At 36.1% G+C, this 17,001-nt stretch overlaps 1 long non-coding RNA gene across 1 annotated transcript; it reads right to left on the reverse strand.

Moving 5' to 3' along the window:
* Positions 1–2,054: 2,054 nt before the first annotated feature.
* Positions 2,055–5,947, reverse strand: LOC133524754 (uncharacterized). Its single transcript, XR_009800424.1, has 2 exons — positions 2,724–5,947; positions 2,055–2,187 (listed from the first exon to the last, which is right to left on the reverse strand). It is a non-coding gene; the product is annotated as an uncharacterized LOC133524754 (long non-coding RNA).
* Positions 5,948–17,001: the final 11,054 nt, after the last annotated feature.

The raw sequence follows: 17,001 nt of genomic DNA on the forward strand, positions 1-17,001 counted from the left end.
TGGAACCAAAAGAACTGCTTAAAAAGTCAATTGCGAAATGTCAAAACTATTAAAATAATTTATGACCAATGCAAATATTTCATAATTATCATCAGAATACGGACTTGCGAGTTAAAGAATAATTAACCAAAGTATAATGAGATTATTATTCATTATTAATAATCGTACAAATATCAATCAGTAAAACAATCGTCTAGGTTTGTAACACGTGGGTGCATTTCGAGATGAATCCAGTTTGACCTTTGCAGGGCTGATCTTCATCTCTTCGAGGGCTTTCATTGCTGCATCGATCTTATTCTCTGTATTTTTTCTTACCCACATCTTGGACCTTGGAACAAAATCCTTATATAAGATTCTTATGGTCGCAAGACAACGGTTTGTGATTTTTGATCACAAATTGAAAGTAGAGGCTATCATAAATTTAGAAAAACCAGAATTTTTTTTATGAAAACTAATATATTTTGGTTTCATCAGAGGTCATCGTCATAAGCCGCTCCCTCATATCTGTTCTGAAAATAGCACTCACTAGGTAACGTTGTAACTTATTTCATCGACAATCGGTCAGAAAAGTTAAACTGTAAGTAGACAGCTGCGAAATTTGGGTCGCCAACTGAGTATACACTGAATTATCGCAATATAACTATTGTAATAAAAATTTAACGTTTAAGATTTACAGGTAACCAAAATAATTTCGAAGAACCCATCACACACTGGTCGTTATCGTTCTGCGTTTGCTGACAGCTCGTGGAAAACTAACGTTCATGCGAGTGTACTGTTTAATTGACAATAAATTTAATCGCGTTACGCTTAGGAACATAACGCGGAACCTAAATATTTATCAAACCGGTCACAGCTGCAATTGATCAGCGTTTTTTTAAACAAGCGAATGTTTATTGTTAATCTAAAAATAAGAAAGATAATGCACTAGATACTTACTTTTATCTAGACGAGCGCAGGTGGAATGTGTGTGAGAGAGACCCTGCACTCGCGTTTATATACCCGTGGCTCTGCATATGCATAAAATTCCAAACGATCTGTTTGATGTATCATTATCAACATTTCAAATTTCTTAAACTAAACAAGTAAAACATTTCTATGGCATAAAAACATAAGACTAGAAGCTACTTAGGCGGTATCGCCTGTAGGTGTCGCAAAATTGACGTGACTTCCTCGCTTCTAACCGGAAACTGTTTTTGTACATATTCAGCAAATCTTACTTTGACGAATCAAATCTCATCGTCAACGTCATCTGCAATTAACCAACAGAGCAAATTAGAACGTCTAAAAAAATTCATTTTGAAAATCATTGAAAAAACAGCCACTAGCTTGTTTCCATATTCCACCGTTGTCGCTGAGTAAACCATGGAAAAGTTAACGTGATAAATGCGATGTGAGACTAAGTCTCGCCGCGGGCAAGCAACGAACACATTTCTGCCATTACGGGACACGATCCACAACCTACGGGTGCACCGATAAGAAAACAGTCTAGGCAATCTTACCACGAACAGTTTCGAAGTCGAAATTTATAATTTAAAAAGCACTTGATAACTTCAAAATATTTTACTTGAATTCAATTTGATTGTTAATCACAAATCGTTTGAATTGAAGGTCGTTAAAGTTATTGCCTTAAAAAATCGTCTTTCCATAGAAAAAAATTGTGTAATTACTTTGCAGACAAATGCATATGAATTGTTGTCAGATGATAATGAACTTAGTGTTTATTATCGCTTCAAAGTTTGGTCCAAATATTATTATTTCGTTTCTTATTTCTTATCAAAGTTGAAATGTGTCAACTTCTAAATATTTATCAATCGTAAATTAATAAATAATCGAATAATTTTTAGTGATTGTGCTTCTAAATCAGTTTCCAATTAATTGTTCCGCTAACTATCTCTAATTTAACAGTACCATTATTTAATTATTCACTAATTGAATAAACAACGGTTAAGTTTACTTATCTCTGTTATTAAAAAGGTTATAAATTAATTAATATGTGACCCAATTGATAGAAACGGTGTTATCCAGTTACTGTTGACAACTCAAACTACCCAAGATATATTTATTTTAAAAATATATTACAATTAACATTATTCATTTTCTGGGAGGCTTTTGAGACAATTGAGACTTGTTATCTTGTACTTTTCCGGCTTCGGCGGGAGAGAAGTTCCTGGTCGTTCCATGTTAGACCTGCAATTATATAAAATGATCAATTTTAATTTGCTTTAGATCGAATTCCGCGGGGAAAAGTTGACACATTCATACACATGATGACCAAATACAAAAAAATACGAAAATTGTTTTATGGTCGAATCTCTGTGATTTACGAGCAAAGAGTACATGATAAGATTTAATAAGTCATTGTATGTAATGAATATATATATATATATATATATATATATATATATATATATATATATATATATATATATATATATATTGTAAATAATGAAGAAAAGGTTATCTGGTATCTTATCAGCATATCTCATTTTAAATTGTGCAAAATTGTTCACATAATATTATATTCGTTCTTGTACAGACGGCGCCCTTCCTAAAATCGCATCGACTTTAGAGGCCGTAAGTCTCGGTGGGCCAGGTGGTGCCATTGGTTGGTTGTGGTGGTGTGTTCATTTCTTATTTCCGCGATTTGTAAAAATACTAAATTAAAAGCAGAAAAATATATGAAATTTCTAATTAGGTATCCTGAGTTAAAGATTTTTACTTACGTGTAAACCAGGTGCCAGATCCTCAACGAATGAATGCTTGAAATCATCATATTCTTAAATAAATCTTTGTTTTTAGTTTCTAGTTTGATACAATTTTACGAGGTATACAATTCCAGGGGAAGATAACTGATTGAATTCACGAAAGTCCTAAAGTTTTGTAATTATTCATAATCTACATAAACATGTGCTGATTAAGTGATAATTCGACCACCAAAGAGCTTCCGTTGAAACGAATCGTACAAAGAAGTCTTCCAAATCCGATATCTAAGAACTTAACGACATTTCGAGTCCGCTTATTTATTGGTATTGCATGAAGTGATTTCGAGGGGAACTCTTTGTTTCAAGAAATATGACAGATTTAAAAGGAATTTCTACGGATGCACAATAAAAGATTACCGTAAATAACTAGAAAATTCTTATTAAAATAGAATGTATTTCAAATCCAAAATAACTTCAAACTAACCTTAACCTACCTACTTAAACCTAATCGTGACCTAGCATTGTCGCACTTTAAACACGTTTTTGCATAGTTTTCATCGGGTTTAGTAATAAAACTTGATAATAATATGAGGCATGATTTCGCAAAAACATAAATTTTACCTGGTTATTTTATCTAAAATATAAAAATGTGCATTAAGTCGTGATGTCATGGGTTATATTTGAACACTCGATGTGGAACCAAAAGAACTGCTTAAAAAGTCAATTGCGAAATGTCAAAACTATTAAAATAATTTATGACCAATGCAAATATTTCATAATTATCATCAGAATGCGGACTTGCGACTTAAAGAATAATTAACCAAAGTATAGTGAGATCATTATTCATTATTAATAATAGAACAAATATCAATCAGTAAAACAAACGTCTAGGTTTGTAACACGTGGGTGCATTTCGAGATGAATCCAGTTTGACCTTTGCAGGGCTGATCTTCATCTCTTCGAGGGATTTCATTGCTGCATCGATCTTATTCTCTGTATTTTTTCTTACCCACATCTTGGACCTTGGAACAAAATCCTTATATAAGATTCTTATGGTCGCAAGACAACGGTTTGTGATTTTTGATCACAAATTGAAAGTAGCGGCTATCATAAATTTAGAAAAACCAGAAAAAAGTTTATGAAAACTAATATATTTTGGTTTCTTCAGAGGTCATCGTCATAAGCCGCTCCCTCATTCTCGTATCTGTTCTGAAAATAGAACTCACCAGGTAACGTTGTAACTTATTTCATCGACAATCGGTCATAAAAGTTAAACGGTAAGTAGACAGCTGCGAAATTTGGGTCGCCAACTGAGTATACACTGAATTATCGCAATATAACTATTGTACTTATTTTTATTTATTTATTTAAACTTTATTGCACAATACATGAAGAGTACAAATGGCGGACTTAATGCCAGAAGGCATTCTCTACCAGTCAACCATGAGCCAAACCGAAAGATCATAATTGGTGCAGGGTCAGAATACAGAGTAAAATGACAAAAAAAAAAAAAAAATATCACAATATTACCTATATAAAATTATACGTACATAAATAATATGATACATAAATATAAATACATACATATATAAATATATACCCATTGTGAAACATCATGAGGACGACCTTTGAACCTTGTCAAACAGATGCTTGCGCAACATGCGCTTGAAGGAGAATTTGTTCTGGGCTTGTCTCATAGAGAGAGGAAGATCATTCCACAGCCGGATTGCCTGAATGTTGAAGGAATTCGACATGAAACCTGTACGATGTCGAGGGACAATAAGTTGAAGGCTACGGGAGGTTCGGAGATCGGTGCCGGGGCGCGGAGTAACAAATTTGAATTTGGAACGAAGGTAATCAGGGGCTGAAGGATTAAATAAAATTGTAAACAAAGTGCAGAGAATACGCAAGGATCGACGTTCACGAATAGGGAGCCAGTAAAGTTTTTTGCGATAAGCAGAGATATGGTCGTATTTTCGGAGTCCAAAGACAAACCGGATGCAATTGTTAAGTAACCGATCGAACTTGGTTAGGTAAGCTTGTGAGAGATTGCTGTAACACACATCAGCATAATCCAGGATGGGCAGAACGAGGGCTTGGACAAGAAGAGTCTTGGTGCAGGTCGGGAGAAAATGTTTGAACCGATAAAGTGCTCTTAGAGTATTGGTCACTCTACGACAAACGTCAGACACCTGAGGATCCCAGGTCAGCCCACTATCGATGATCAACCCCAGGTTCTTCACTTGCGGCACAAAAGGTATATCTACTTGCTCATACTGGATAGGGGCTAAGTACTTCGTGTCCGTCAAAGACAGCAAGCGCGCACTACCAAGTATGATGGCCTGACATTTGGTGGGGTTCACTGCAATGCCATAACAACCAATACTTAATTAAAATTTAACGTTAAAGATACCTGTTACCTGTAAGGTAACCAAAATAATTTCGAAGAACCCATCACACACTGGTCGTTATCGTTCTGCGTTCGCTGACAGCTCGTGGAAAACTAACGTTCATGCGAGTGTACTGTTTAATTGACTTTAAATTTAATCGCGTTACGCTTAGGAACATAACGCGGAACCTAAATATTTATCAAACCGGTCACAGCTGCAATTGATCAGCGTTTTTTTTAAACAAGCGAATGTTTATTGTTAATCTAAAAATAAGAAAGATAATGCACTAGGTACTTACTTTTATCTAGACGAGCGCAGGTGGAATGTATGTGAGCGAGACCCTGCACTCGCGTTTATATACCCGTGGCTCTGCATATGCATAAAATTCCTAACGATCTGTTTGATGTATCATTATCAACATTTCAAATTTATTAATACTAAACAAGTAAAACATTTCTATGGCATAAAAACATAAGACTAGAAGCTACTTAGGCGGTATCGCCTGTAGGTGTCGCAAAATTGACGTGACTTCCTCGCTTCTAACTGGAAACTGTTTTCGTACATATTCAGCAAATCTTACTTTGACGAATCAGATCTCATCGTCAATGTCATCTGCAATTAACCAACAGAGCAAATTAGAACGTCAATTCATTTCGAAAATCATTGAAAAAACAGCCACTAGCTTGTTTCCATATTCCACCGTTGTCGCTGAGTAAACCGTGGAAAAGTTAACGTGATAAATGCGATGTGAGACTAAGTCTCGCCGCGGGCAAGCAACGAACACATTTCTGCCATTACGGGACACGATCCACAACCTACGGGTGCACCGATAAGAAAACACTCCAGGCAATCTTACCAGGAACAGTTTCGAAGTCGAAATTTATAATTTAAAAAGCACTTGTCAACTTCAAACTATTTTACTTGAATTCAAACAAATAATTTGAATTGAAGATCGTTAAAGTTATTGCCTTAAAAAATTGTTTTTTCATAGAAAAAAATTGTGTAATTATTTGGCACACAAATGTATATGAATTGTTGTCATATGATAATGAACTTAGTGTTTATTTTCGCTTCAAAATATGGTCCAAATATTATTATTTCGTTTCTTATTTCTTATCAAAATTGAAATGTGTCAACTTCTAATTATTTATCAATCGTAAATTAATAAATAATCGAATAATTTTTAGTGATTGTGCTTCTAAATCAGTTTCCAATTAATTGTTCCGCTAACTATCCCTAAAATAACAGTACCACTAATTCATTCACTAATTGAATAAATAACGGTTAAGTTTATCTCTGTTATTAAAAAGGTTATCAACTAATTAATATGTGACCCAATTGATAGAGACGGTGTTATCCAGTTTACTGTTGACAACTCAAACTACCCAAGATATATTTATTTTAAAAATATATTACAATTAACATTATTCATTTCCTGGGAGGCTTTTGAGACGATTGAGACTTCCCAAAATATAAATACATATGAGTCTCTTCTGACGCTGCTGAAAGCAGGCGCGGGGGCTGCGACCAGCCGAACATATTTGTTTTGTACTTTTCCGGCTTCGGCGGAAGAGAAGTGCGCGGTCGTTCCATGTTACCTGTAATTATATAAAATTGATTGTCCACGCATGTAGGGGTGGACGAGAAGATCTTGGGGTCGTGGATGAGGTGAGTTAAATGACACTCGTAGTCCAATACATGCACGTATAATAATTTAACTTTTGTGATACATAGATTGTAAGCGGACGGGCACAACCGTCCGTCGCAAGATTGCTGAGTGAATGGCCGCTACCGGCCCCACTTCTCGCCTCGCACCATGCATTGCGTCGGCGACGGCTCCCGAAGATGCCCGAACAAAGACGAGGCGTTAACATTGATTAATTTCGACTTACTTAAATCTTTCGACCAAATTCGGCGGGATAAAGTTGACACATTCGTGCACATGATGACCAAATTAAAAAAAATATATTAACGGCCGAATCTCTATGAGTTTCTTTTTGAGCAAGGAGTCCATGATAAGATTAAATGGATCATCATATCCAAGCAAGCATACAATTTGGCAAAATGAACCGCAGCCGGTTTTCTCTCTTGTACAGATAACGACCTTCCTAAAATCGCATCGACTTTAGAGGCTGTAAGTCTCGGTGGGACAGGCGGCGGCATGTCCATTTCTTATTCGAACACTTCTACAAATATCCAAGGAAAATTAGGACAAAATCACGTTAACTTTCTGTATCACCCAACTTCTGCTGTTTATAAAAATACTAAATTAAGAGTAGAATTTTTTTATAAAATTTCGAATTAGGTAGGGGAGATACGCCATGAAACGGACGTTTAAATTTGAAATAAGATTACATACTGTAGTTACAAACTTAGGAACTCGTTAACTATCCTTAAGGAATTAGGATATACTATTGTATAATTATTAATACACCATATCAGATGAAAACTCAATTTATTGTAAGAAATTTGTTTTTTTTTTATCTCATTTTTGTCCGTTTCATAACACAGGTAGCATTGAATAGGACAATGGGTGTCTTGAAACGGACTAGGAACCAATGCCATACTTTGAGCCACATAAATACTCAATGTTTCACAAATTCTTTACTTTTATGAATTAACTTTTATTTATATAAGTCAAACATTTTCGTACATCATAAACTGAGATCATAAAATAAACAATTACAAAGAAAACAACATAAATTATTAGAATCTCAACTTCTTAGTTTTAGTTTCAATTTGGCAACAATAAAAGTAGGTGTCAATATTTCTTTACACAATAATACTTATCAAATATTTTGGTAGAACTCAAACTGAGATCATATGTATAATTAATTAACAATTAAAAAAAACCTACATAAAATAATTCTACTTGTTAGTCTTAGTCCGTTTCAACGCGACGGTAGTTGTCCGATTCATTGTGAATCTAACCTAAAAACATTTTATCCAAATTCTAAATAATTAAGTATTGATAAGATTATAACTCACCGTTCCGTACCTTCTTGAGAATATGTCACAACAAGTACAACCATTACAATTGTAGCTTAAGTTTTTATCGAATTTTAAATCAGTTTGCAAATATACAATATTTTTTACAAAACGTGCGGTTCAACAACCTGCGAAAAAGTGAACTAAATAATGGCCGCCGGGATCTGTCATCACTGTGGGTTTACCGTAAAACGCTGCAACTTTGCCTGGATTTTGACGTTTTTTTCTTATATCTGTGAAACTATTTTTCATTATGAGTTTCATGAGTATTAGTCGGAAAACATACCCTATGCCTTACCAGATAAGACTCAAATCTCATTACCTAATCATACTGTATTTCCGATTTACAAGCAATCAAAGTGGCAGGCAAAGTTGTAGGCCTAAGACGTAACTTTGTCTAGACGGATCGGATATCTCCATAAATAATCTGTTGCTATTTGCAATAATATTTACTCTTGTGCATGAGACATTATGCTTGTCCCTGACAGTCAAATTATTGCCATAAGCTTAATACTTTTTTTTCACATGCAATAGGTAAAGTTGTAGCAGGTTCCACAAACTTTCTATACAAAAATATCGTTAACTGTAGGGTTGTGCCAAAAAATTATTATTATTAATAAAATCTATTTATATTGTTAGTTACAAAATAATCATCAAACAAATGTAAAATAATTTTGTTTGATTTCTTTTTCTTTTAGTATTTAATAATTTGAACTTATTTTAATTTTTTTATTACAAGTACATTGCAGATACACTATTTTGCTAATTTTCAATGCATTATTATAGTGTAAAGTTCTATTTCATTGTAAAGTTCTAATCACCCATCACCTTTGAACTCCAATTGTAATCGACCTGACACCTGACAACCCAGATTTCGATAAGAAAGATAACTGCAAGACAAATCAAATGAGCCTAAACACAGTGGGTTTATTATGTGTAGTTTAGAAGTTGCTATCTTCGGTCTCCATCATCAGACCATCTCGATGGTACCATAAACATTGCATTGTCACCCAAGTTACATAAGTATGTCAAACACCTAAATTGGTCGCTAATAAGTGGTTGAAAATTAGATTGCAAATTTTGAACAAAAAGACAATTACAAGTAAACATACAACATAATTATAATACAATAAATATACAATTGCAAGTAACTACAATAAAAATATAATAACAGATTGCAATCAGTTTTTTTTTATAATTATCATTTTAATACCCATACGTCTTTTTTGTTAACGTTAGTTTATTATTGCATTGTGGTGCCGCCGTGCAGGTCAGGATCTCGACGACTTAAATAAAACTTCGATTTATAATGAAGCGAAGTATAATCTTCCAAAGGGTACTGGTTTACAAGGGTTCTTGTCAAAACGGTTCAATGTAGAAAATAGGTGTTGATAGGATGGAGGATGATGAAAGAGTGATTTGCAATATTTGATGAGTACAAAAGGTGGTTATAATTTAGATGCTTCTAATTGGCCGCGATACAGAGTATGTGGAGCGCTCCTATTGGTGCTTTTAAAAAGCCTCCGAATACTAGCCGAGCCCGACGCCTGCGTTTAGCTACTGCGTTGATTTTTATATAATAATAAGTTGCAGTCGCAACACATTGTCAGCAGATCTACATAGGTACCCACACTGAAAGTCGGTGAAAATCGATTTGCAAGATTTGACTTAAACAAACAAACATTGCAAGTTAATAAAAAGCTTGTAATAAATAAACTCATTTAAGCAGTTTAGGTAAGCTCATTTTTACTCTTTTCTGTACATTTATAAAATTCAGCTAGTGACAGCCCTAGACCCAGGCAAAATTGTGTCATTCAAGTTTCCAAAACACTGTCCAATATTGCCTAGTACGTTATTATGCTGAAAGCATGTCCTTTTCTTGAAAATATTTAACTTACGGGAAATAGACAGTCTTTACTTACCTTGGGACGTTACCACTTCTCAAAAAACACCTTTTTCGTAGATAAAAATTCAAAAGTTGCGAGACACTAAAAAAATGCTGCCACTCACGCCGACTTATGATACGTAACTGGCGGAGCAACAATGGAGTTACCATTGTAAAAAAATGAAATATGTGTTGCCAGAATAATGAAAATTACTACCAAATGGTAAAAAACAAGAAAAAACTAAGCAAATTCGAGAGGTCGTAATTGAAATGAAATAGGCAAAATTGGGCTTAAATGGCAAAGTTGCAGCATTTTACGGTATTTATGTTTATCAGTGTTGCCAGCAACCAAAAGACATGAATATGTTCGTTCAGATTTTTCTAAGATATCAATAGTGTCCGTTTCATAACGCGTTCGTTTCATTGCGTATTCCCCCTATCCTAAGTTGGAGATTTTTACGTACGTGTATTTTAGGTGCCAGATACTCCGCGAATGACTGCTTGAGACCTTCTTAATCTTAAATAAAAACTTTGTTTTTAGTTTTAACTTTGATAAAATTTTACGATCTATAAAATTCTAGGAGAAGATAATTGATTGAGTTTACGAAAGTCGTGAAATCTTGACATTTTTCATAATCTATATAAACATGTCTGCTTATTAAGTGATAATTTGACCACCAAAGAGCTTCAGTTGAAAGTCATTATAAATATAGATTTCAACTAAATCACCCTACAGGTCATCCCTGAAACTTTTCGCTAATTTCTAGCACAAAGCATTTGAAATTTTATTCTTACATTTTTGAACTTTAACATTTAAAATCTTGATAGTTCGTGAGTTATTAAAACATGTTTAGTAAATGAACCCAAATATTAGGTGCGCATTAATTTATATAAAAGAAAACTGCCTGTAAAATCTGCATATTATAAACCAACATTAACATTTTAGACTTCTTAAATCAAGTGACTAATTAGCACAAGATGTGCACGTATTCGATAAATGCTGATTATTTAAATTGGTTACATGATCTTAGACTTTTGAAACCGCTAGATTACATAGTATCGCCGGTAACCAGGGCTGCTGCACCGACCTTGCAATGTTATAGCAAAAAATAGGTCTTACCTCAGTCGTAAAACTTGAGCTGATAAGATCCGGCGACAGAGGTTATGAATTGCAATGCTGCATACATTTTAATATAATAATGCACTAAAAGTTTTCCATATTTTGATAGATTACGAATTGTAATAGCTTTTCAAACAGCGAACAAAGATGATGAATTAAATTAAATATAAGTACCTAATCCGCTGAAAGTTATTCTAGTAAACGTTTCAAGACTATTATTATTTAAATTTTACAACAGACAATGATTCTAAGTTTCGACTTGAAAATATTTACTAGTTACAAATTTTACTACAGTAGGGGACACAAGAGCCTACGGGGCGAAAATAAAAAACGGTGTGCGAGGGGAAGAGGAGGGTGATACTATTGTATGCAGTGGAGAAACGACTTTAATGCATAGTAGACTCGGGAGAAGTATGACTGTTGGAGGAGTTCTAGGTTTTGCTATGAGACAATGAGTCCTCGATTCAAGCTCCTAACCTGAGGTCCCTGCGAATGCGTGTGACACTAGAATTACGCGTCTTATCTGTATTTAGTCAGCGGTAACTTAAAAAAATAATAATAATGGGGTTTACTTTGATTAAAATAGTTATTTGTACAACAAGAGAGCAAAGTTTGATATTTCTTCGAGTGCTTGTTTTGAGTCCCGTGCAAGCGAAAGATTCTATAATTTAGAATCTTGAGCGTAGTAAGGGACTCAAAAGCGCACGAGATGTAAATAACTTTGATCTCGTGTAGTACACAAAAATTTTCACGTCAGTCAGCCATCAAAAAATACAACCTGAAAAAATGTAACCCAGACGGACGGATCACTATTTCACTCATGTTTTCTGAAGGTATTCTAACAATTAACTATAATTACCGCAATAAAACAAAACGAACGAAATTTCAAAAAAAATAATACGAAAATAATGAATTAACGAACATCAATTGACAGTTCAATCGACAACTTTTTTTGTAATAAAAAAATGCAAGATCCGGTCCGAATTGCGGATACTACTATTTGTCAACTATAGTAGAGATCGTTAAAAGTAGTTAAGTAGAATTATTTACTGCGTAACAATTGCGTAAATTTGTATAAGTTCATTGTTTTGATTGTATAATAAAATACGTAAAATATGGTGTTTTTATTAAATTTTAAACTTTTATTTCATTAATTAATTATTACGAATGAAGACTCGTAGGGTATTTTGGAACGATGCGGTCTGACTTATTTCGGGGTTCTATTATAAACCGTCAATATACCGTTGAATTACGTATGCACTTTTTTGTCTCTTTCTTTTTGCTAATGACGTGAAAGGGATAAAGACAATAGAATCCAAATATTTCGAACTTGTATTAGGCCCCGCACGTTGAAATGACATTCGAATCTAAAGGTCACTTGAATGTTATTTTGTCTCACTCGGTGAGCAAAATGCGATTTTGCTCACTGTTTTTAAGCAGCAAATTACCCTTGTTCGAGCTGCTGACGTGAAAAAAATATATTACAATCAACCGTTACAGCTGTGTTACCGTCCGTCGCCATCCTCTTCCTCGCCCCCGTGGTGGTCTCCTTTCGCGCCGTTGCGGGATGTAGTTAAACTATAGTGTTACCGTTAAATACTTAAATTGGCCAATATGCCATTACACAAGCATGCGTGTACCTCCTCATAAATGTCAATGCCTCCATGATCCTAGATGTTCAGCTAGTTGGCTTAATAATAATAACAATGGGCGAGTCACCGCCTGCCTCGATAACTAGTGAAAACATTGTTATGGCAGGTGTCCGGACGTCTTTGCAATAACCCAGTCTCATTGTCCTCCCAAACTTCAATCCATAGACCGTTATACTGTTCACTTTACTACAATAGTCCCAATGCCTGTTGCGACCGGTTCATTGGTGTCTATTGTTGCGCCCGTGAACGGGTTCCAGCAGGCGTTCTACATGACATTAAAGCTCTCCAAGAGGCCTCTACGTGTTGGATCTATATCCCCATGCAAGCCTATCAAAAGACCGGGATTTATAGGCCCGTGAAATCCAAGGAGATATAATAATAACAATGTTATATTGCACTAGTTCTATCTACTAAGAGGTTGTACAATCTACATCCTATGCATAGATAACCGTGGTCACTACACTTTGTAAGAGGATTGTAGGTGCACAGTGACATGCTATGCAGCGATAGGTAGGTATGGTACACGTTACATAGTTTCTAAGTAAGGTATCTGTGATACTATAACTCTAACATTACAGGCAAAATAAAAAGGACATATTTAGAATAATATTCTATTACATTATTATAGTCTAACAAATCCTGTAAGCTATAAAATGACAAATCTTAAATATAAGTAAGGTGTATGAATGTATTAAACACACGCTTATGTCGGAGTAGTCGTCTACGCTAACTCATCAAGTTTGATTTCGTTTTAAAATACACGCCGCCAGCTAGTACTCATCCGAGCCCACCCTAGCCAATATTCTGCAGTTGCCATCTCGCCGATTGAATAATAAAAGCCTGTTACTGGCCCGTGCACTTCGCTCACGCGGTACTGGTAGTGCTTCTGAGATTCTTTCAATAGAATCGCACGTTCCAGGTAGAACTGCAGCCACCGACCGACGTGTCCCGCGCAGTAGTGATGCCAGTGATTATCTTGACAACGGTAGTCGGAATGCTCTTGACCTGGTTCGATGTTGTGCCGACACGGGCAAGAAGCGTAGTCACTGTGTGAACAGTCATCCATGTTTATGAGCCCGACGAAATTGGAGAGCTTCGAGATATAGGTGAATTGGGGTATACCGGGATGTGTGATACCTCCGAACAGTGGTACCAAGCTGTTGAGGCCTACTTGCAGACATTTTTCTCCCATAATTTCGGAATGGAAAAGGTACTCGATGCTCAGCCGTTTTCCATTGTAGAATGTGGCTTCGAAAGTCTTCACGTTTAACTCTTCATGCGTCAACAATTGTGTGGAACAACTTGCTTCTGCCGGTGCGGGCATGGTTTTACGGTTATCTTTTCTTAGCTCAATAATACGTGCATAATTGGGGTAGTCTGATTCGGTTTTAGGTAATTTGGATTTTTGCCATGCTAGGTTGACTTGGCTGTCCAAGTTAAAGACACTCTGTAGTGACATTAGGAAAAGTATGGTTACTGGGATATAAATTTGTGAAAATTAGTTGTAATATAAACACAAAAAAAAAGATTAATTTATTCCAAATTCACTTAACACTAAATTAAAACTAATTACAACTTACTTACTGCTGTGGCGCAGCGACCCGAAGTGGATCTTGGCCTCCGACACCAAAGACCGCCATGCTTCTCTGTCCAAAGCCGTTTCTGTCCAATCGACGTCGCCGAGTTCGATAAGGTCTTTTTGCACTTCATCTCTCCAGCGGTACCTAGGGCGTCCAGACGGTCTTCGGCCATTTGGAATTACAACTACTTAAAAATAAACTATAACTAATTAAAACTACTTAAAACTGAAATAAAACTATGTATGTACTTTATTAATATATTTTATTGCTTTGATTAATTCCTCAAACGGATCTAAGTGTTGTGTATACACCCTTCGCCTCCAAAGTGACTCCATTAACCAATCTGTAAAATCATGTTTATGTTGCTTCCCTCTAAATATTTTCTTCAACCCTTTCCATTGGCTTTCAATTCTTTGAGTGTGTGTCACATCAGGTGCTACTGCAAATCGGTTCTCCGGGTCACTATGATTGACCTTTTTATGGACATACCCATGTTGAGGAAGGCAGTCATACGCTCTCCAGTAATCAGTATGAATGATGGAGCCTTCCTCAACATGTTTTTTAATTAGTGGCACCAATACTTCTGCAGACCTTTCGTTGTCGGGACACACCTCAAGCCGCAGCTCATCGCTCCCATCTTCAATCATCTCTATGACCCAATGCCCTTCTATATATCTTCCCCTGTTGTATTTTCTTTTTCCAAATTTCGATTCATCTATTTGTACAATTTTGTTAGGGCCTCCAATCTTTCCTTAACTCTCTTGATGGTCCATCTCATAGAACATGACTGCCTCCCGACAAAAAGTAAACCAATCCGCAATTGATTTGCTTGACGTGACAGTGGAGTAGTTCCGGGAGGCTACATGCTTCATGGTCGCATTATAAGAGAGGCCCTCACTGAAGCAAAACATCAATCTGAAGATGGCAACTAGACGCAGCTTTACATTATCGGACCAGGTCCCTTTTGCACGGGACACTGACTCCGATCTGCAGTTGCTCTTCCTGCACCTAAATTTGCCAACTTTTCCTGACTGCTTCGTTACAGTCATGGGCTCGCGGTGGATTCTGCACATTTTAGTAGCAGGCCCTCTATTCTCCGCAAACTGCACACACTGGTCTTCCGTCCCCAATTCTGGGACAATTTTCTCCCAGTTCCACATGTTAGTGAAATAAAAAAAGTATGTTTAAATTAAATTGCTACTTTGGGGGGGGGGGTTATTAATGTTAATTGTAACCAAATTTTGTCATTTTAGTCTAAAAAAAATATTCTAAATAAATTGAAAAAATAAAAAAGTCCAACAAAAATACTTCATTTAACAAATTTAATATTCTTTAAAACCTAAAATTAATTATAACAATAATTATCTTAACTCCTCCGAGTATGGCTTCATTCTTCTGCCCGATGACCCAGTAGGCTGAGGCACCGGCGCACCCACAGGTTCTTCCTCATGCTCCGGAGCTAGCCCGCTAAAGCCAGCAATTGGAGAATCAGGAACGAAATCGTCCGAAGACGACGAACCCCTGGGACGAGCTAGCCCGCTACAGCCAGCCATCCCACTAGACCCAGCTAAGCCACTGGTACTAGGAACGGGGTTGTCATACATCGACGCCGTAGGGCGCGAAAGCACAAGTGGCTCATCACCTCATCAGAGTCCAACACTTGCGCTCGCGGAATAGGCACAAGCGGCTCTATTGAGCTAGAAAACGCCACAGAAGAGGAGGAGGAGGTCGTGCCAAGCGGCTCACTTGAGTCCAAAACTCGCACTTCACCATCACTCGACTCGGACTCTTCGGACACAGAAGCAAAGGGCTTCGGAGACGCCATGGTTGTTAACTTTGCAGGAGTACGTAAAAACGATCTCGACTACAAGAGCAACAGACAATGACTGAGACTGACAAGCCTCGCCATTAAAACAAAATGGCGTAGCTTTGCGTTTCGTTGCTAACAGAATAAACACAAATTCGCCTCTTTTTATATCAAAATATAATTTAAAATTGAATAAACCACTACAATTGTTGTGCATAAAACCAAATATTGCTTATTTTATTGAAAAAACAAAATTCATATCAACAGATTTAAAATATAAAAGTAAAAATTTTACATCAAATAACACAAAATATACCATCAACAAATAACAAAACGTAAAGTGACAACTTTGCGATCTGACATGACAAATTACCATCTTAAAGATTTGCAATAGCGTGTTATTTTCCGATTTCTATGAAAACTTTAAAAAATTATATCTCATGAACCGTAAGTTTCCGCGCCCTGAAATTTCATAAATCGCTTATTTACGAGTTCTATCTACAAAAAAAAATTAACTCCCAAATCGACGGTCCATACAGTAAAGATTATCCCATTATGTATGAACAACATTGTCGGTCAGGGCAGTCGGTCAGCGGTCCGGGCAGGGAAACCGGTCAGCAATCCGGGCGATGCGGGCAGGGTAAACCTATATATTCAAGTCATAAAATATTGCAGGTCATTAAAAAAACAATCGTGTGTGTAGGCAGAATATGAGCGGTTGTTATATCAGTTTCGCCTCTGACTACGCTTATTATTTAGCTCAGTGAGAGACGTCAAACGCCGAAAACGGCGGACAAAATTTGTTCTAGGTCAGTATATGTATAAATAAATAAATATTATCACATTCATTGCCGCCCCGCAAAACAAAATATCCATG

Source organism: Cydia pomonella, chromosome 14 (genome assembly GCF_033807575.1).
Source record: "Cydia pomonella isolate Wapato2018A chromosome 14, ilCydPomo1, whole genome shotgun sequence".
In the NCBI taxonomy this organism is placed as follows: Eukaryota; Metazoa; Arthropoda; class Insecta; order Lepidoptera; family Tortricidae; genus Cydia; species Cydia pomonella.